This window comes from Aotus nancymaae, unplaced genomic scaffold, assembly GCF_030222135.1.
Source record: "Aotus nancymaae isolate 86718 unplaced genomic scaffold, 86718_ANA_hifiasm-v0.15.2.pri h1tg000036l, whole genome shotgun sequence".
Lineage (NCBI taxonomy): Eukaryota > Metazoa > Chordata > Mammalia > Primates > Aotidae > Aotus > Aotus nancymaae.
Window position 1 is genome coordinate 6,170,123 of NW_026988450.1, and position 11,163 is coordinate 6,181,285.

The 11,163-nt window shown below is 41.4% G+C and overlaps 1 non-coding gene across 1 annotated transcript; it reads right to left on the bottom strand.

The window, feature by feature from the left end:
* Positions 1-313: 313 nt before the first annotated feature.
* Positions 314-440, bottom strand: LOC135278176 (U6atac minor spliceosomal RNA). Its single transcript, XR_010345729.1, has one exon. It is a non-coding gene; the product is annotated as a U6atac minor spliceosomal RNA (small nuclear RNA).
* Positions 441-11,163: the final 10,723 nt, after the last annotated feature.

Below are 11,163 nucleotides of genomic sequence, written 5' to 3' on the forward strand. Positions count from 1 at the left end.
TTTTTAGTAGAGGTGAGGTTTCGCTATGTGGCCCAGCTGGTTTCAGACTCCTGGACTTAAGCAATCCACCTGCTTCGGCCTCCCATAGTGCTGGGATTACAGATGTGAGCCACCATGCCAAGCCTCTTATAATCCTTTTTTTATTTTAGGTTGGGACTGTTGTCTCATTCATCTCAAACAAAAAAAAAACAAAAACAAAAAATACAAAAATTAGATGGTGTGGTGACATGTGCCTGTAATCCCAGCTATTTGGGAGGCTGAGGTAGGAGAATCACTTGAACTAGGGAGGCAGAAGTTGCAATGAGCTGAGATTAAAAAAAAAAAGTTTAGAATACAGTGAGAAGAAGACACATAGTGAGATGCCAGGAACTCTGTGTGTTGTCAGGCCCCAGGGCCTCTTCTATCCTTGTCAAGGGGAGGGCTAGCCTTTCATACAACACATTCTCTGAGTATTATTAGGGTATTCAAACTGCGCTCCCTTATTCTTAAGCCATTTAAAATGGAATCCGTTTGAGATGGAGTCTCGATCTGTCACCCAGGCTGGAGTGCAGTGGTGCAATCTCGGCTCATTGCAACCTTCGCCTCCTGGGTTCAAGTGATTCTCCTGCCCCAGCCTCTTGAGTAGCTGGGACTACAGGTGTGCGCCACCACATCCAGCTAATTTTTAAAATACTTTTAGTAGAGATGGGGTTTCACCGTGTTAGCCAGGATGCTCTCCATCTCCTGACCTCGTGATCTGCCAGCCTTGGCCTCCCAAAATGCTGGGATTACAGACATGAGCCACCACGCCAGGCCCACTGCGTCTTTTAAACTGTGTAAAATACAGTGACCAGCTTTATAAAATATGAAGACCGTGTAAAATGACCTCTAAAGTCTGTTGTAATACACTGATGATACCCTTCAGCTGAGGAAAACTTTGACCTCAACCTATATGCATAGAAATGAACTCCCTTAAATTTAAACACATCCTGTGCATGATCCATGTAAGAGCTTCCATTTTTTTTCATATCAGAGTGTGCTGCTTTGCTCTAGGTAAGTTACTGCCTTGCCTTGTTTGTGCCTGAAGAGGTTTTCCTTTTGTGATTCAGTTCACAATTGAACATTTGGAGGGCCTGGTGCTGCCTCAACAGGAAAAATTATTAATGGGGAACAAGGGAGGAAGTTAGTCATGTAAAGATAGACTGCACAGGCAGCAGCCTTCCAGGCTCAGAATGACCCTTGGGTTCCCTCCCCCATCCTCCAAGTATGACTGCACTACCCCGACAACAGTTATGGAAGGGAAGAGAGACAGTCAAACATTAGACGGACTTCCCTGTGGCTGTCTTAGGTGGCCTACAGGTGAAAGGAAGTCGGGATAGGATGATAAAGGGAAGAACGAGAACAGGAAACAGATGTCTGGTGACAAATAATGCTCGGATAGTACTTACTCAGTGAGCACGGGCTTAGTCACGAACAGCTGTATCCTGGTCTCAATATGAGAATCGTGCAGATAAGTTCTCAGCCAAAACAGGCACGTTCCACAGAATCCATCCATTCTGTTGAATAAAGTTAATCTTCAAATTGCTGTGTAGCCGGGAAACTCAAGTTCATTTTAATTTCGCAGCAACGCTGGGCTCTATGATGCTGCTATACCAGGGTCCCTGTGCCATGTACAAGGATAAGCGGGCAGAGTGCGCACCAGCAGATGGTATTGTTATTTTGTTAAGGGTTCATATCCCTTGGAAATCTAAGTATAAAAGTAAGAATGCTTCAGTCTAGATTTTAGTCCCCTCATAGTACGTGGCGGCTTCCAGTTTATATGGCTAGTTTGCATCCAATCCATTGAGTTAATACGCATTTTAAAATATTTTTTTTAACTCCTTAGAGAAATCATTGCTAGGGATTTCCTGTTTATTGAGTTCCTGGGTTGTCTTTTTAAAAAATGTGATGCTACCCTATTCTTTGAAAATGAGAGTGGCTCTGCCATAGCCAGGCCAAATGTCAGATAACAGCAGTGTAACCCAATGTAGTTGGTGTCAGAGAATAAAGCGCACTCTCTGATATTCGTACAGATGCCAGAATGGCTGCATTTCGGTGCTTTACTAAAGATACTTCGCATGGTAGAAGTGGCACGCCTTCCCCGTCACCAAACCTGGATTTGAATCCAGGCTCTGACAGCAGCTGTGTGACCTTGGGCACATCACATAACTGCTGTGCTCTCATCTGTCTCACATGTGAAATGGAGATATACCCACCTCTGTGTTTCCGTGTTTGGGAGACTCAGTGAGGTTATTTGTGGGGAGACAGCAAGTTCAGCCAGTTTGCAGAGCCACCTGGAGCAGTTTACTTGGGCTCAGACGTCAAGACTAGCTGTGTGACCTTGACAGGTTACTTAACATCTCTGTGCTTCAGTCTCACCATCTGAAAAATGGGGATGATTAATCCTCATGCATATGGTTATGAGGATTGAAAGAAGTCAATATTCGTAACACACTTATCATAATGCCTGACACATAAATGCCCCGTGTTCACAAATCAAGTATTTTTTATAGTCCCTCTCATGTGATAGCCATTTTATGAAAACATATCCTTTTTTTGAGATGAAGTTTTGCTCTGTCACCCAGGCTGGAGTGCAGTGGCACGATCTCGGCTCACTGCAACCTCCACCCCCTAGGTTCAAGCAGTTCTAATTCAGCCTCCCTAGTAGCTGGGACTACAGGCTCGTGCACCATATTGGTCAGGCTGGTCTTGAACTCCTGACCTCATGATCCACCCACGTCAGCCTCCCAAATTGCTGGAATTATAGGCATGAGCCACTGCACCCATTCAAAACATTTCTCTTAAGATTTTTGTGGTTAGCCTTTAATGGATTGCTCTTGTATCTCATTAATGAAAAGAAATGCAGCCTAAACTATGATTTTTACCTATTGAGTATGTTTTGAAGGGGGAGCATGGTGGGGATTAGACCACACGCAACCTCTACCTCCCAGGTTCCAGCAATCCTTCTGCCTCAGCCTCCCGAGGAGCTGGGACTGCAGGAATGCACCACCATGCCCAGATAATTTTTGTGTTTTTAGTAGAGATGCAGTTTCACCATGTTGGCCAGGCTGGTCACAGTGTTCTCTTATAATCCTTTTATTTATTTTTTATATTTCTTGAGACAGGATCTCACTCTGGTTGCTCAGGCTGGAGTGCAGTGGTGTGATTTCAGCTCACTGCAGCCTCAGCCTCCTGGGCTTAGGTGATCCTCCCACCTCAGCCTCTCAAGTAGCTGGGACCTACAGGCAAGCACCACCATGCCAGGCTAAGTTTTTGTATTTTTAGTAGAGGTGAGGTTTCGCTATGTGACCCAGCTGGTTTCAGACTCCTGGACTTAAGCAATCCAGCTGCTTCGGCCTCCCATAGTGCTGGGATTACAGATGTGAGCCACCATGCCAAGCCTCTTATAATCCTTTTTTTATTTTAGGTTGGGACTGTTGTCTCATTCATTTCTGATTGGTGAGAAAGGCGGTGGCTAAGGAATAAGAGGATTTAAGACACGCTCAGGCACTGCCACAGCCTTGGCACCACCATTACTAGTGGCCTTGGTGAGTCATAGACATCTCTGTGAACTTAGCTGAAGTCCTTTTCAGCTTTATAATATTGTAATTTCCTCCTGTAACAAGTCGTCTTTGCCAACAGCAAAGTACAAGTTAGTGACCAGGTGAAAAACTCATTATCTAGCCAGACATTTCCCAATATAGAATACAATGGGTAGAGAAGAAAACCGAAGGAGAGAAAAGGATAAAATGCAAATCCTGTGTTGCATGCCCTGCATTAGATGCCTTCCAGCTAATGAACTCAGTTAATCTCTGCTTGATGAAGCACACCATTTATCTCTCTAATTTCTTCATTAAGAAATTGGTAGCATTTTCTTTGATACTGGGAAGCTGTTATTTTTCCCTCCTACTTCAGTTGAGGTAATAATTACCACTTGGCAATTTACCAGTTGCCAAGTGGCAAAATGATTTAAGATAACCTTAGGGCCAGGTGCAGTGGCTCACCCCTGTAATCCCAGCATTCTGAAAGGCCAAGGTGGGCTGATCACTTGAGCTTAGGAATTTGAGACCAGTCTGGGCAACATGGCAAAACCCTGTCTCTACAACAAAACACAATAATTAGCCAGGTTTGGTGGCACACGCGTGTGGTCCCAGCTACTTGGGAAGCTAAGGTAGGAGAATCATCTGAGCCTGGGAGATCAAAGTTGTAGTGAGCCATGATCACACCACTGCGTTTCAAACTGGGTGAAAAAGCAGGACCCTGTATCCAAAAATAGTTAACATTAATAGTAAGAAAAAAATTTGATTAACACTTTGAAAATGAGACATGATTATTCAATTAATGTTTTCTTTTTCAAAATAAGTGGCCTCAATGATCTCATCTATAAAATCTAATACCTGATTTAAAATACGATAAATATTTTCACTGAATGAATACACTTTGACTATAAAAGTCAGTAAATATTTTTTTATTTTCATAGATTTGAGAATTGTGGAATTTTCATTGTTATGCTGGAGGTAATTTTGAAAACTTTGTTGAGGTCTGCAGTTGTATTTGTCTTCCTTCTTTTGGCTTTTGGACTCAGCTTTTACGTCCTCTTGAATTTTCAGATAAGGCAATTGTATCAGTAGTTGATTTTGTGAATTATGGAAATATACATTTATATGTAAATGTGAATAGTCTAGGAAATTCATAATTACATAACAATAGTATTTTAATACTTTGGTTTTTTTCATCTGCTATATCTTTCCAGTGATTTTAGAAAAATCATTTTCCTTTTTTGAACCCGTTCAGTAAATTTTTCCATTGTCAAAAGTTTAGGCCAGACGTGGTGGCTCATGCCTGTCATCCCAGCTACTTGGGAGGCTAAGGCAGGAGAACCGTTTGAACCCAGGAGGCAGAAGTTGCAGTGAACTGAGATTGCACCATTGTACTCCAGCCTGGACAAAAAGAGCAAAACTCATCTCAAAAAGAAAAAACAAATTATGTACAGTGCATGATAATTTATTCTTATGCAAAAAAGATACTATTGATGACTTTGCCACTGTTTTTTAATATTTTATCACTGTATTTCAGTAACCATATACCTATGAATTTTCAAAAGTATTCTGAATACAATTTTTATCATTCTACTCTCCAGGAAACATTTTTTCATTGTGTATACTTTGCATTTTATTTGTACCTCACTGTCAGTTTTCAGGGTGACTTCAGCTCTCCATTGCTGTCTATAATACAGACATCAGTATGATAACAGGAAATATCAATTATCAAGAGTCCTTCCTAAACCCATTTCTGAGGGATGAATTGACATATCCCCTTCTGTCCTTTTTACTACTTATTAGTTTCACAATTTTTGCCCCAATTGTCCTCATGAATTTACTTGTAAGTAGTTTTTTCTTGTATTTTCTGTTTGTTGATCATTTGGAACATTTCATAATAATAATTATTTTTATCTTTTTTAATCTTCCTCCACTGGGAAGATGAGGAAGGATCTACTACAAAATGTATTTATTTAACATTCATTTGGTGCCTGGGGAGCACCAGGCACATCAAGAGGCTCAGGGTGTGCAAAGATGCCTGCACTTGGCAAATACTGAGAATCTACTAAATGCCAGGAACTGTTACAAGTTCTGTGAAACACTGGGGAAGAAAGCAGACCAATATTCAGTCCCAGTGTGATTACAAACTAGTCAGGACGTTAGGTAATAAACAAATAAATATGGAGCATAATGTCATGTGGACGATAAAAGCTACAAATAATTAAGAAGCAGGGAAAGGCAATAAAGATGAAGGTGTGTGATGCTTTGGAGTTGAAGAGGGGGTCAGAGGTTAGGCGGAGAGTTTTATGGAACATATTGTCTCTATGCTCAAATTTACCATTGACAAGAGATTCAAGTGGGCAAGTCTCTCATGCAGAGGGTGTCTGTGACATTCAGATGCCACTTTGAACGCAGTCAAAGCCTACACACTATCAGCAGACATGAGAGTGCCCTTCCACGTGGAATTCTCTAGAGAATCTGCTCATGCCATGAGCACGTTGGCTGAGCAGGCAGAGGTGCGTCCACTGCAGGTCCATGGAGAGCCCTTATTGGCATTTTTGTGCCTGTTTTTTCTTTATCCATTTATGCACACAGGCACATACTCCAAACACTTTCCCTGAGTCTGACTATGTACCAGAGACTGTGCTAGGCAGTGTTTCTGGAAAAAAAAATTATGCAGACTCGTAAGTATTTTGATCCACTTATTTGATACAACTCCAGAGTTTTATTTTGGTGACCCAGAAAAACAAAGGATGGGACTAGGAATAATGGGGAATGACATAGAGCCCACATTCTTCTCTTATAACTGTTCATGTTTTGGGAGAAAACTGTCCAGAAGAGAATCGGGCTTAGCGGTGGTACAGGCTGGCCCCATGCTGAAGATCCACACATCCGGCACCCAGTGTGCATCTCTACCTGGATGTCCTGGAGGAAAATCAAAACCAGCAGAGCCAAGACTAATGTTATCTTTCCTTCAGAATCTCCACTGCCTCTCAGTAGAATCTCCCAGCCATCTGACTCAGATCATTGGTGGAGTCTCTATTTCACTCTCCCGCTTTTTTCCTCAGTTCTTTCAATACTTCTTTGGCTTCCACATCTGCTTCCAGTTGGCTTGGACTGTCACGGTTCCTCATCCAAATGGCTGCAGCGGTCTCAAGCACATCTCTACCTTATCTCACTGCTCTGTCTATTTTCTCCTACAAATGGTCACCATAGTGATGCTCTGATAATGAAAAACTGAACCCATCAGTGGCTCTTTTAAATATTTTTTCCATGCCTCTCAAAAGCTTTAATCCAGTCCAAACCCATTAGCATAGCAAGCAAAGGTCCCTGTGACCTGGATTTACCTATATCTTACCCAACTCCCCACCGTTCCCTGGATTTACTGAGAAATGTCCCCTCCCTGAGTGTGCCACACTTCCCTTCATGCTGCCTAGACTCTGTACGGGCTCTTCCTTTTACCTGGAAGACCTCCCACCATGGATTAATGCTATGCTTTCAAAACTCAGCTCAAGTATCATTTCTTCAGGCCAGACTTTCTTCACCACCACCCCTCTCCAATTACCTTATTCTACTGGGTTCTCTTTCCTTGTGTTACCATAGTTTTGAGCATACAAACAGACAATAATAATGAAACCTACTTCCTAGATTATTGCAAAAATTAAATGAGCTAATACAATGCACTTAAAACAGTACTTGGCACATGATAAGCATTCGATAAATGTTAGTGACCATTAAAAGTTAATAATTGATCTCTTCTGTGGCTTGTAAGCTCAACTGTCTCCAGAGCCCAGGCAAGTATCTAAAATATGTGAAGCAGCAGGTATGAGATGGTTAGTTTGGGTTTTTTGTTTGTTTGTTTTGAGACAGGGTTTAAGTCTGTGACCCAGGCTTGAGTGCAGTGGAATGATCATGGCTCACTGCAGCCTCCACCTCCCAGTCTCAGCTGATCTTCCCACCTCAGCCTACCTAGTAGCTGAGACTACAGGTGCTCACCACCATGCCCAGCTAATTTTTGTAGAGATAAGGTTTTGCTCTGCTGCCCAGGCTGGTCTGGAAGTCCTGGGCTCAAGTGATCCTCCCACCTCAGCCACCCAATGCTGAGATTACAGATATGAGCTTCTGCACATGGCAGAAATCAGACATGTTTGGTTTTGATGGAGGCTGCTGTAAATTGGTGAGAATACCCAACTGAAGGATTGCCAATGAAAAACCGAAAAAAGATTCTACTCAGTAAAACCTATTTCCTGGCTATATCCAGTTCTCAGTGCTACTTTGCAAGCCCTAGAATATAGTCTCCCACTCTTCATTCATTCCGTGACTGTTTTGTACACCTGTTAGTGGTGACCTTGACAGAGCCATTTTCTCATGGAGTTTACTGGACTTTAAGCTCCTCATGAGCAGTCACTGGCTTTTCCTTTATGGTGCAGCACGTAAGATGCTGGCTCAGCAAAGTCAGAAACTTAGTACCTGAAAAATAAATGAGTGAGTGAAATGAGCTCAATTTCATCAGATTGAGTAGAACTGAGATAACAGCCTCCCCTCACCTAATTCCAGCTAGCCATAAATTTCTGGCTTCTCACCAGAGTCTCTCCCACCTCTATGGTATATCTTTTGCTTCTGAACATATGTAAGATATAAAATGTGACATTTTCTCAGTTTAGTATTCTTTCCATGTTGTCAAATCACCCTTGTCTACGTTAGTTACTAAACTCCTGGAGTTTCCTACCATGCTGTGTGGATACACCCAGTTGCATCTGATATCACATCATCCCTGTCCTCTCAAAAAATAACAGATTTTTATCTTAAATGAATTTCAGATTAATTTGTGTGTCTTAAGTTTTCATAACACTTAAGAGTACCGAACCTCTGAATGTGGCCATCACTGTTGCAGAGGTAAATAGGCCTTATAGCTTTCTATAAGGTGTATTACCAAAGTATTCTGCAGCTACTGCTACTAGATCATATGTCCATTCTCCCATTTTAGCCACAGAGACCTTGCTATGGTTTGAATTTTTATGTCCCATCCAAAATTTGTATATAGAAACCTAATCACCAAGAAGATGGCAGTAGAAGGTGGGACCTTTGGGAGTTGATTAGGCCATGAGGGGGGAACCCTCATGAATGGAATTGGTCCCCTTATAAAAGATGTGTGAGGGAGCTTGTTAGTTCCTTTGCCCTTCTGCCATGTGGGAACACACAGAAGGTACCCCCTATGAGGAATGAGCTGCCACCAGAAACCAGTTCTGCCAGAGTCTCTAAGCAATAAATTTATGCTATTTAGAAGTCACCCAGCCCAAAATATTTTGTTATAGCAGTCTGAATGGACTAAGATAGACATTACATACATATTTACATGGGCCATTAAACTGTAGTGATTAAATTCTGTGTCATACTTCAGATTGGTTTGGCAGTTGGTGACATTGCTGAGGTCTGGAAACGCATCATTGAAGAGGATAGCTATGCAGGTAAGTACAGTGCTCCCCAACTTATAATAATGTTATGTTCTGGTAAACCCATCATAAGTTAAAAATACTGTAAGTCAAAAATGGGCATTTTGTAGGAATAAGCCAATGATAACTTTTTACCACCTACACTGTAAAGTCGGGCTGTTTTTACGTGGCTAACTGGGTTCTGTGGCTCACTGCCACTGCCTGGCATCCCAGGAGAGTAGCACATACCGCTAGCCCAGAAAAAAATCAAAGTTTAAAATTTGAAGTATAGATTATACTGAATGTGTATCATTTTCACAACATCATAAAGTCAAAAAAGCGTGAGTTGAACCATCCTAAGTTAGGTATGGTCTGCATTACATCGATTGAAACTTACTGAAATTAACACCATTATTACTTCTTTTTCTGAGAGCACAGTTATTTAGAATGGATGTTTTCTTAATCCTGAGGAGTCACATCCTGTGTCTGCATGTTATCTGGTCTAATCAAAGATGATAAAATATCCGCTCTAATCAAAGATGATGAAAAAATGTCCTAGAACAATCATAGCAGAGAAATTGAGAAATTGAGCATCTTTTGTTATGTTAGCATGTGGCCAGCCAGGTAGCTAGCAGCTGGATCAAGAGCATCACTGGCATCCTAGCCCGACTGTTCAAAGCAGCTCCTTACATTTTGTGCAAGGAATCACAGGGTTCCCACAGCATAAGTTATATTGAAGTTTTAATGGCATCTGTGTGGTTTTGATCTCTTGTGACATCTCTCTCATTTTTATGGACGACTTAATGTAAAATTTGGTGTCAAAATTTCCTGGCCTAGGTCCTTGGCTATTGAATCTTGTGAGGTACTTTTCTGTCATATGACACCAAGTTACTTTCATGCTTTTGACTGGATTGTTTTTAAATTTCAAATTCAAATGGTCATTTTTGATGCTTCAAGGATATCTGGTGACCAGTTGACTATATGCATTCAGAAACTTTGGCCAATTTGAGTGATAGAAAAATCATGTTAAGATATAACTTTCTATTCACCTTTATCTCCTCTTCACTTTTACCTGTTACAATTCTTTCTTCTCTGTTATTCATTCAGCCATACATTAGCATTTATTTATTGAAAAACAATGTTTTAATACATAGTGTGTACAAAGTACAGTACAGCTTAGCATGAGAGCCTAGAGGAAACGGAGGGATGCGATACCTGACTGTTAAGTAAACCATGTCTGCTTAGCACACCAGCTAGGCATTCATAAAACTAAATATCAAAGATCAACTTAAAATCATTCACAAATTCTATGCTCTATGACATGGCTGTATATTATACAGAGATACAGAGCTATTGGAACATTGAGGGAACAAAAACAATTAAATGATTATCAGGTACAGAAAAAACATGCAAAAATAACTAAGGGAATCCTACATGGAGGGACTGAGATGAGTCAGTGTTGAAAGATGGTTAGGATTTAACAGGGCATCAACATCGTCCTGAAAGGAGGGGCGAGCAAGAGCAAGGAGCCACATGGAACTGGAGAAAATGGCCAAGGCGCTGTCTCAAGGTCCCCTTTCCTGGAAGGATCATTCATGTTACTGGGTGATTAGATTCCTCCAGATGATGGAGCGGTTGATTCAAAACCAGCAAAGAAAAACCTGAGCAAAGGGCAGTAAATGATGAAGTGCTTCAAGCTATTTGTAAGGTATTGGAGCATTATTTTTAGCTCTTCCACAATGAAAATGGTTTCTATGATGATCTGCTATTATCTTGGTTTAGTGGGGAAAGATCAGAGGCAGGAAGAGCTAATGACAAGTTATTACTGTCACAAAGATGGTGGTCAGGACTCCAGGTAGGTCACATGGAGAGGGGATGTATGAACTTCGTGGCAGGTATGTCAGCAATACCTCAGAACTGCCCTAATAGCTCTAAAAAAACTTGGGGAATAAATAGAAAGAATAATACAAGCGATAGCACCAAATCAAATGTGCTGGGGAAGCTTGCTCAACTACAGTGCCAGTGGGGTGGAGCTGAAAAGCACAACCTATATTGTTTACTCTGCTCCCTGAAAGTAAACAGCACAAATCCTAGTACCCCCATGTCATCTGTGCCTTGTTTTGGATCAAAAACAGCATCAACTGGAAAACCAGGAAGCCATTCTCCTACTTCCC